This window comes from Mastomys coucha, unplaced genomic scaffold, assembly GCF_008632895.1.
Source record: "Mastomys coucha isolate ucsf_1 unplaced genomic scaffold, UCSF_Mcou_1 pScaffold6, whole genome shotgun sequence".
Classification (NCBI taxonomy): domain Eukaryota; kingdom Metazoa; phylum Chordata; class Mammalia; order Rodentia; family Muridae; genus Mastomys; species Mastomys coucha.
The window spans coordinates 15,290,584-15,300,533 of record NW_022196912.1 but is presented as its reverse complement, the minus strand read 5'-3'; the positions used below and the strand labels follow the sequence as shown (position 1 = coordinate 15,300,533).

At 39.8% G+C, this 9,950-nt stretch overlaps 1 long non-coding RNA gene across 1 annotated transcript in view; it reads left to right on the top strand.

The window, feature by feature from the left end:
* The first annotated feature begins 5,572 nt into the window (after positions 1-5,572).
* LOC116080182 overlaps positions 5,573-9,950 on the top strand; it is an 11,939-nt gene continuing 7,561 nt past the window's right edge. The window contains exon 1 of the long non-coding RNA XR_004114348.1: positions 5,573-5,625. This is a non-coding gene — a long non-coding RNA (uncharacterized LOC116080182). The remainder of the gene's footprint in view (positions 5,626-9,950) is intronic.

Below are 9,950 nucleotides of genomic sequence, written 5' to 3'. Positions count from 1 at the left end.
GGACTGGCTGCAGAGCTTGTGCCAAAAGTCTGCTCAGAACACTAACCCAGACAGACCGGAAGGAACCGGAGTCACTGGGCTGGTGGAGTTCCTGTATGCCTTATCCTGCTGGTTCCAGTTACTCCCAGTGTTGGGACAGATGTTGGTTCCTCCTCAACTCTGATCCTGGGTGTGTCAGAGCACCTGGGAGTGGAGCTTCCTCTGGGTGTTGTGGGACTGGCTGCAGAGCTTGCGCCCAAGGTCTCGACCACTCTATTTTTAAAGCATGACTGAAACTTTACTTATGTAAAGAAAACCTTAACAATTTCCCAAGATTCCATTTCATTCTCTGACTTCAGTATATCAAAGTATAATTTTCCAAAATTTTAAAAACATGATTCATGGCAGCATGTAAAACGGTTCTTGAAGTAACAGAGAAGCTACATATTAACAAACATTTCTTAAAAGAATGTTATAATGAGATTGCTGGGTTAGATACAAAAAGCATGCATAACCCATAGAATGATAAAACTATAGCTTTAAAAAAGTCTCTTCACTGCTGGGTAAATATATGTAAATTAGCACACAACAACAAGATGTGGACTTCTGACTGAGAGTAAATAGAGAGTTAAATGCATATGTATTTCTTTAGATAATCAAGCATTCTCTGACCAGTATGAAGAGAGCATACTCTTTTTGCTTGGTTCATTGCTCAGTTTTGGATAACTTTTCTTGACATGTGTTAGCTTTGTTGGTTTGTATGGGATTTCTTCTAAGCAAGAGAACTCACAGTAGTGGGAATAAAATTATAACCTCCAGTAAAAAAGAAAAAGTCCTCAGCTTCACTGTGGTATTGCCAATACTACAGTTTAAGGCATTTTAAAATAAACTCTTTATTGAGGATCTCCTCTGCTATGAAGTCGACCCCTGGGCTTTCATGATTCTTGTTAGTGGAAGGTTACACCCAAGCCCTGCTATACTATAGCCTCAACCCCACTGACCCACAACTACTTACATCTAGATCCAGTTCTGTTTTAATTAAAGGCTTGTCAATATTTCAACCTTTCTTATCATACATTTTATATCTGCAATGTCAGCTTGCCTGGACATACCAAATTATCTCTCCAGGTAGCAGTTATTGATTGTGTCAGTATGCTGTATTGTCCAACGTGGTGAGATCTTACTTATGAAGACACCATATTAATCTGCAGGAGACAAATCACTCTCAAACTGATTGGGAAACTTCTTGCCTCTTGCTAGTTTTCATAGTGCTGGAAGGTTCTACCTAGGCTCTGGGGGATAAAAGACATCAATGGTTTCACCCAGAGCTTGACTCTGCCTTCCACAGAACTTACCTGCCAGGCAAGGTATGCCTATCAATGTAATGGGTGTGTCTGTTATAGAGTATACTAGCTTCTTTTCTGGTTTTGTGATAAGACATGGACAAGCAATGAAGAGAACAAAGAGCTGATTTTGCCTTACAGTTTCAGAAGTTTAGCATCCATAACGACAGAGCAAAAAGAGCAGGCAGCAGGCAGTTAGCATGGTGGCTGGAGCAGGAAGCTGAGAGCACACACAGAATGTGAAGTACGAGGCAGAAAGAGACAATTAGAAGTAGAGGGAGAATTTTAGCTTTTAAACTACACAGCATACTTCCCAGGCAAAGTTGAACCACCCAACCCATGCTCTATAGCACCACCAACTAGGAACCAAGGATTCAAATGACCATGACTATGAAAGACATTTCTCATTTAAAACACCACATGGATTAAATAACTACTTTCTGCTTGGGTTGGAGGCCTTCTCTACAAGAAGGAATTTCATCCTTGGTATTGAAGTCCTGACCAAAAGCCCATGGCTTGGGAACTCATAGGTCCCAAAGTAGAACCTGCTATTGTTATTTTCCTAAGGTTTATGTTGTTAAATTGTGGTCTTAATATTTTACATTTATACTCAGAGAACTTCGATGTTCTCAACCTTGGTTAGAGAAGCTTCTTTTTTCAGTGGACAGAGATCAATACATAGATGCAGAACTAGTCAAAGCACGGGGAAGAAGCTGAGTGCTCGGTCCAAAGTAGGATAGCTATATCAGCTCCCATGGGGCAAGTGGAACCGTGTCACCAGACAAAAGCTGGAAAGAGGGTTGAACACATTCAGAAACCCTGGTATTCTCATATCTGAGACATGTAGGTGTGTCATCTGCTCCTGACCCATTCGTCCTTCAGGAGCACATAATCATGACATTCCACATGAAGATTGTGACCACTAGTGAAGTAGCACAGAGTTCTTCATGCCAGTGAGGTATCTAGATGGGCCAGCCCTGAGAGTTTAGCCAATAAGCTTCCCTTCCTGGACATTCCTTCCTGCAAAAGGTATTTAATCTCTGATTCACCATGAATAAGTTGTATGATGCATTCATTTTCACCATCAATAAACAATTTGGACAAGCAAGGACTGTCTCTTTCATCAGAAACTGCCATAGGGAGAGCCTTCATCATATAGAGCCATGCCTTCTAAGTCTCTGCAGAAGGCCCTTTTGCATTCCTGGACACTCATCATTGTTGGCCCACACACCCCTGTTCCCAACTCATGCTTCCCAGTGGTGTCTGGGTATCTGGAGTTAGGGAACACCAGCTTCAGCCTCAGCCTGGGTTGTTTCTCACCTGGGCTGGGGCCCCGTCTTAGTCTGAGTTCTCCCATCCCCGAGCAGTACATTGGCATTTCACAGGAGCCTGACACCCATGGAATTATGAGGTGAAATGCAGCCTAGTGTCTAACCTTTTAGTTTCCTCTGCCCAAGCAGAGTTTGCACACCCCAGCAGTGAGGCTGAACAGGAACTACAAGCTCTTTACCCCTGGCCAGGGCTCAGGGAACATCCTGGAAGAGAAGAAAGAGTAAAAGGGCCAGAAGACACAACAAAGTGCTTTGAAATCTTGTCTTCTGAACATGACGTGACTGTTACAATCAAGAACTCACAGCTCTGGTACATGCACAAGACTTGGTACATATCAGATCTGGCCAGCCAAAATTCTGCCTTAGATGAGAAAGGTGCTATCTAGGCAGTAGACCTTAATGAGCAGCTGTAGGCACATGCTCCAAGGGTACAGAGAATCTTGTTGTTGGTTGATTTACTTTTGTTTGTTTGTTTAGTGTACTCTCAGTGGTAGGTTTCCTAGTTTCAGTGGATAACCCCACACCCATGTATAAATGAACAGTGTTAATTGGTATTAGAATTAAGAAAGAAAGAAAGGAAGGAAGAAAGGAAGGAGAAAGAAAGAAAAAAGGAAGAAAGGAAGGAAGAAAGGAAGAAAAAAGGAGATGAAAGATGATAAGATCCAGGGGATCAGGGAGTTTGCTGTGAGACTGTGCTTCTTAGGAATGTCAGAAGCTACACCCATGTCTCACCAACATGACTGCCCAGACATGAGCTGAACACAGACAACAGCAAGACATACTAACCTATATGTATGGGAAGCATAGGAGGTCTCACCCCTCCACAAAGAATTATAGGTAACCAGGGGGTGGAAGAGGAGTAGGAGAAATTGTGATCTCCAGAGAAGACTGCAATTAGGTCTAATACCAAGTGATCAGCCCTGAAGACATATTCATTCAAGTATAAGGAGAGAGCAGGTTGCATTTATACACTTAGGGATATCCATGCAGCAACAATTAAAGAGAAAAGGCTATTAATTTGAAAGAGATCAGGGAAAGGTACATGGAAGTGTTTGGAAAGAGGAAGGGAAGGGAGAAATGAAGCAATTATATAAGCTCAAATGCAAAAGAATTAATTTTAAAAATCCTTATTCATTATGATTATATATGTATGCGTGTGTGTGTGTGTGTGTGTGTGTGTGTGTGTGTGTGTGTGTGTGTGATGTGCATGTGCGTGTAAGGGTGTGAATGTAATCTGTGTGGAGGTCAGAGGATTGCTTTGTGGAATCTGTTCTTTCCTATCACCTTTCCAGGGATCAAACTCAGGTTATCAGGCTGTGTAGCAAGCACTTGACATGCAGACCATCTTATTGCCCTGGATCTGTTTCTGATCCTCCATATCTCTTGGGCTTGTGTACTTACAGTTCTTTGTCTGGCTATGACCACTGTGGCTACATTTTCCAGGTATTCCAGTGTATGACTATTCTTTGGAACTTGTGTTTGATCTGATGTGTTGCTTTGAACTCACTGTGTTTCCCAGAGGAACCTTGAACTTTTTATCTTCCTCTCAGCCTTGAGAGTTCTGGGATTACAGACATACAGTATCATGCCTGGTTTAATAGTCTTATGACTAATCACAAGTCTCTAATTAGGTCTGGCTTTAATTGTTAAAAACTTAAATTCTAATTTCTAAGTCTCAACTGTGTTTTTACTTTATATAATTTCAATCTTGATCATTTTATAAACTCATTTAATATTTATATTTTGTATCAGATAGGTCCAATACCTATAATAACTACATGGTTAAGTCTGCACATTGCTTTTTTCTATCTAAAGTCATGTTGTCTTTCAGTCATGTTGTTTCTTTAGTTCCATATATATATATCGGCATAATTTTTTTTGAAAAAGCATGATCTCGTACTCTTGAGATCTTTTATCCATAGAAATTCTTTAAGGCCTTGGTCATGCCTCTGCATTCCTTAAGAGTGAGTTTGCATTTGGTCCTTCTGCATGACTTGTGACACTACCAACTTGGGACTACTTTAAAGGAAAATTCCAACCTGGGGCTTTTTGGGCCATATTCACAGTATAATTTCCAGCTGAAGACTCCATTTGTGAACACTTTTTGGATATTAATCCTCAGAGGACACGGGTTTTCCTTCTTTGTCTATAATTAATAGTTATATTCCTTTCTGGGTGATCCTGTGAGACTTGTTTCTTCCCAGCACTCTCTCTTTGGGGGCGTCTGAGTTTTAGAGGACTCCTCCACCTGACACTTCATTTTCCTCAGAGTTTAACTTTGCTGTTTTTATTAGTTGTCTAAGCTGAAGACCTAGGCGACTACTGGTCAGTATGCGTCTAAGGAGCAGCTGTTGGCTTCAAAGTTTAGTTGTCTTGTAGATTTCTACATCTTTCAAAAATACCTTTGACAGTGAAAAATTTTTGTTACTCTCTTGCCAACTCAGCTGCTATGTTCTTGAAGAAATGCTTAATGTATTTTTTTTCAGCTTTGTACCATACACTTTCTTTAGGCCCAAAAGGAATATATATGCATTCCTTTTTGGCAAAATATATTGCATATACATGTACATACATTTATATTTGGCACATACATTATATTACCTTTATGGTAACAAATTTATGTTTATATTTGGAAAATACATATTTATATTATCTTTATGGCAAACCCCCATATTTGCCATAAAGGTAAGGTTTGGAGGGTTCCTCTGTATTTTAGTATATAGATTAAAATAAGTTGTCTCTAATCTCTAGTCTCTAATCTCTTTGGTCTCTTCACTGTTTATGATTTTAATTTATAAAGGAATTTAATTGGTGGACTTTAGTTTTTCTCTAGAAACTTCATAGTGAATAAACTTAAATTCATATAAATGATAGGTACCCTATTACTAATGTTTTATTGTATTTTTTTTTACTATTTTCAGTATCACTGATATTTGGAATAATTTGAATGGGCTCTTTTCCTGGAAACCAGAGTAGGTATCAATTTTCATTCCTAGATAAAGAGTGGTGTTGGGAATAATTTCCCTAATGGACCCTTAGGTCCTAGAGGCTTTTGGCGGCCACAACGTCTTTTTTTTTTCCCCAGAGTTTGTGATCTAGATTGGATTAAATGTTGCTATGGGTTATTATAAAAGTACAAGTTAGTTACAAGTTACAGATAAAAAAACATTGGTTGCCTTATGCTGATGACGTTTGTAGATCAAGGTACTCATCCCTGTGTGCTGTGTGGATTCTCCTTGAATCTCTCTGTCTTGCAGTGCTTCTCTCTTTTTTTTTTCATTTTTTTATTAGATGTTTCCTTTATTTACAATATCTCCTTTCCCAGGTTCCCCTCCAAAAAAGAAAAAAAAAAAGAAAAAGAAAAGAAAAGAAAAAAACCAAAAAACTAAAACAATCCCCTGGTCACCATCCCACACCCTCCAACCTTATTAAGAGTGGAAGTGCTAGCATACACCGCCTCTGCCTTACTGCTTCCTCTCTTTCAATATATTCCGAATTCTGCCAAAAGAATCAGTGTGATTTATTGGGTCTTTTCAGCCCCAGTAGAGAACAGTTGAAGATGTTGAGAGAAAAAAGATTAAGAGTAGAGTCAATCACTGCTCAGCACCTTTTTTTTCCTAGGATGTGCCAAGATGGAAGAAGGCTGAATGAAATGACTAGAGTGGTCGGAGAGGCAAATGAATGTCATTTTTGTATCCAAGTGGAGTGAGGAGGTCTTCGCTCCCCATGGTACAGGAGTGGTGAATTCTGTAGCAGTTTGATTGTCTTGTCTCTGACACACAGTTCTTTCATGATCCTGGGCGAGCCGTTTGGTGGTGATAACCCTTCCGTGGGGGTGTTTGTTGTAATTACTGTTCATGGGAACCTGGGTGAGATAATGTCTGCAAGGTGTTTATCAAACACTCAGCACATGAGAGCTGCAGCAGAGGCCTATAATCCTAGTGTGTGAACTGTCATCAAAGTCTCTAATCAGAGGTCTTACTAATATCTGGAAAAGAAACATAGTAAATGCGGGAAGACACGGAGATATTTATGTAAGGTTTATATGGCATATCCTAAACATACGGGCCCATTAGTTGTATGCGTAAGCTCAGAAATGACTCAACCCCTACTGTATGTGTGTAGACTACAAATGACCTTATGAAATTTACATAGGTATGTATGACATATGTCAAATTATGAGAGTCTTCTGTTTGGGTGTGTATATTAAGAAATGACTCAACATTCTCGAATCATCCCTCTTGTCTCAAGCTAAGCTGACTGTAACTTTACCTCTTATACTACATTTTCTCTAATCTTTACATATTTTACCACTATTTCTATTTGTTGAAATTCCATAGGGTTTTGAAATTTAAAATTTGGTGGTGTTCTACATATCTCTCATTGAAACTATGGCCTGTTGGTTGTATAAAGTGAGGATATGGCCACTCCAATGTATGGTTGAGGGGAAGGTTTTTATTGTAGATTTGAGGAAGGGTACATCTGAAGGCATCTGAAAGACTCCAGGGTAGGCAGAGAAAATAGTGCATTGGCCATGGCCATCAGACTGAACTGGACCACTAGGAGAGAGACAGGGAGAGTGAAAGAGAAAGACCAAGACTAAAGAAAGCTTCTGGCTGAAACGGCAGGCTTATATAAACTGAGGAGCTAGGGGAAGGGAAGCTCATGTGCTGGAGACATTTAGGGTAAGGGTGAGAAGAGCCAGGATGCTAGAGCACACACTCTACCATAGGTATATGTGATACTGAGAGCCTGCTGAGAAAGCCCGGAGGCCAGCATGTGCCTTGCTGTGCTAATAGGTACCACAGTTAGCCAGTTGAGTTACTTTTGGAACTGACATGGGTAAGATCTCCATTTTGTTCATTTCTGTAGTTTGGAGATGTGTGAACCCAAGAGATGGTAGCAGGAGAGTGTTTGTACTAGAGAAGGGTCCTAGGCCTAGGTCCTCAAGGGTCTGAAAGCATTCCCTACAGTTAGTTCCATATCATTTCTTTAAAAAGCTATTCATCTTTAAATGCATATGTTATCTCAGTACATATTCAATGCTCATGGTACTGGATTACATAGGACATGTACATACAAGTCTATTATGTATTTTGAGAGTATTCCACCATACCTGTCCCCTGTCGCCTTCTTCCCTGTCCTTCAGTCCAGTGTTCCCCCAAATGGTTTTGCTTCTACTTTCATGGGTTATATACATGATATTATATACTATTACACTTTTTGAATACTTCCATGTATTCTGATTAAGTGCTGATGTAACTCAATATTTTATTCTTTTTCAGCAGTCAATATTATATAAGTTAATGGAACCTAAAGTGGAATTTTCAAAATTATCTTTGTGAAAATAAAAGAGCTATTATTTTTATTTAGTTTCAGTTTCATCCATTAAAATTCTTACTACATATGCATATATTTTATAATTACATGGAGTGAAAACATGATAGGAGTATAAATATTTTGCTGATAGGAGAGTAAATAAATTAATCTGGAGATTGTGAGATTGTTATATACTTAAGAGATGTATAAAAACAAAAATGCCTCTAACCTGTAAGGCTCATTTACCCCAGGACAGACAACTTTCCAGCATGCCGAGGACGGTTTCATGTAAAAATAAGTCTTGTATTTTCACTTCTGCAAACAAGTGCAGAGGATGAGCTTGATCATGTATGTAGTATGTAGGCAGGAAGTATGTCAGGATGTGTGCTTGCCGTTGGTTGGACAAATGTGGGAAGTACATAACCTTGTGGGGTCTGCCTTTCTAAGCACCAGACTAATGTAGTTTGGGACCATTCCCTGGGAATCCTGGGTATGAACCTGGCCACTATCCATCCTCCTGGGCAGTACTTAATAAAGCTTGCTTCAAATTTGGCTCAACAATTGTGGTAGTGGTCTGACTGTCACCTGGTGGGAATAACAAGATCACTGGAATAGGTTATATGTGCAGGTTAAACTTTCAGACCTCTCATGTTGTGAATAAGTGTACAAACTAACTTTTAGTAGTAACATTGTGTATAGGTTACATATCACTCACACCCACCCACCCATTCACATACATCCACTAGTTAAAAATTTTTAATTTTATAAAATTATGTCTAGGATATGTCTCAGTGGTGTGGTTGCATTGCTAACTGAAATATATGCAAAGGTCAGATAGGGCCAAATTTCTCCAGAAACGTTAGTGTTGAGTGTCTACAGCAGAATTACATCATTTGGCTTGTTCCAACTTGTTCCCTCAAGTAAAGTATTCTAAAGAAAGATGCAATGCATTTCTAAGATGATCACCTGGAGCTGTCAAGTGTATCACATTCTAATTAAAAAAACAGACTTTCCTAGCTCTGTAGCAGTTACTTTTTGTTGCTGTGATAAAACACCATGGTCAAAAGTGAATTATAGAAGGAAGAGTTTATTTTTACTTATGATTCAGGAAGGGGACTGAGCAGGTCAGTGGAGGCATGGCGGTAGGCAAATGGATCAGGAAAATTAGCTTCAACATTTCACCCACATATGGAAAACAGAGTGAACAGGAAGAGGGGGTGAGGCTGCAAGCTCCCCAAACCATGCCTAGTGACATGCCTGAAGTTAAGGTTCTCCCTCCAACTGGGGACCACGTGTTCAAACACCTAAGTTCTTGGGAATGTTTTTCATTAAACCCATCATAAGGTCTATCTTGCATCTCAAAATACAAGAGGTGTGTTTTAGGTTAAGAGGTGAAGGCTCAAGGGAGTCTGTGGAGATGCTGTGGAGGCACAACAAGGAATCATTAGAAGCAAGAGGAAGCTAGTTGGGAAAGAAAGAAGAGAGGTCTTGCTTTCCTTATTCAATTGTAAAGAGTTTTACAAATTAACTGAGATATCCAGATGAATTCTGTTCATATGCAGACCTAAAGGCTGAAAGTGCCAACTACAAGGCTAGGCAGAGCTGTGTTTCCTCTGAATGCAAAAGAGAGGAGGCCTTTTCTTTCATCTTGCTGCCCTGGCAGCTCCTGTGTTCTGTGTCTAACAGCAGTGCCCTAGTTCCCTGCTTCTGTTCTGGAACCATCTTATGTGTGTACCCCAGTTTCTCTTTTCTTAGAAGAAACCATTTCTATTAGAAGCCCATTCTACTCCAGTATAGTCTCATCATTATGCTACATGCAACTGTCCTACTGACAGAGCTATATTTGAAAGTCTGTGGGTCAGGACTTCAATAGATCTTTTTAGAATACATGATTCTACACATCCCTGTCGTTGAGTGGTCTGAAATTTCTTAGGAGAGAGGTGGAGTGATCCATGGTGACCCTGGATTTCAGGACTGT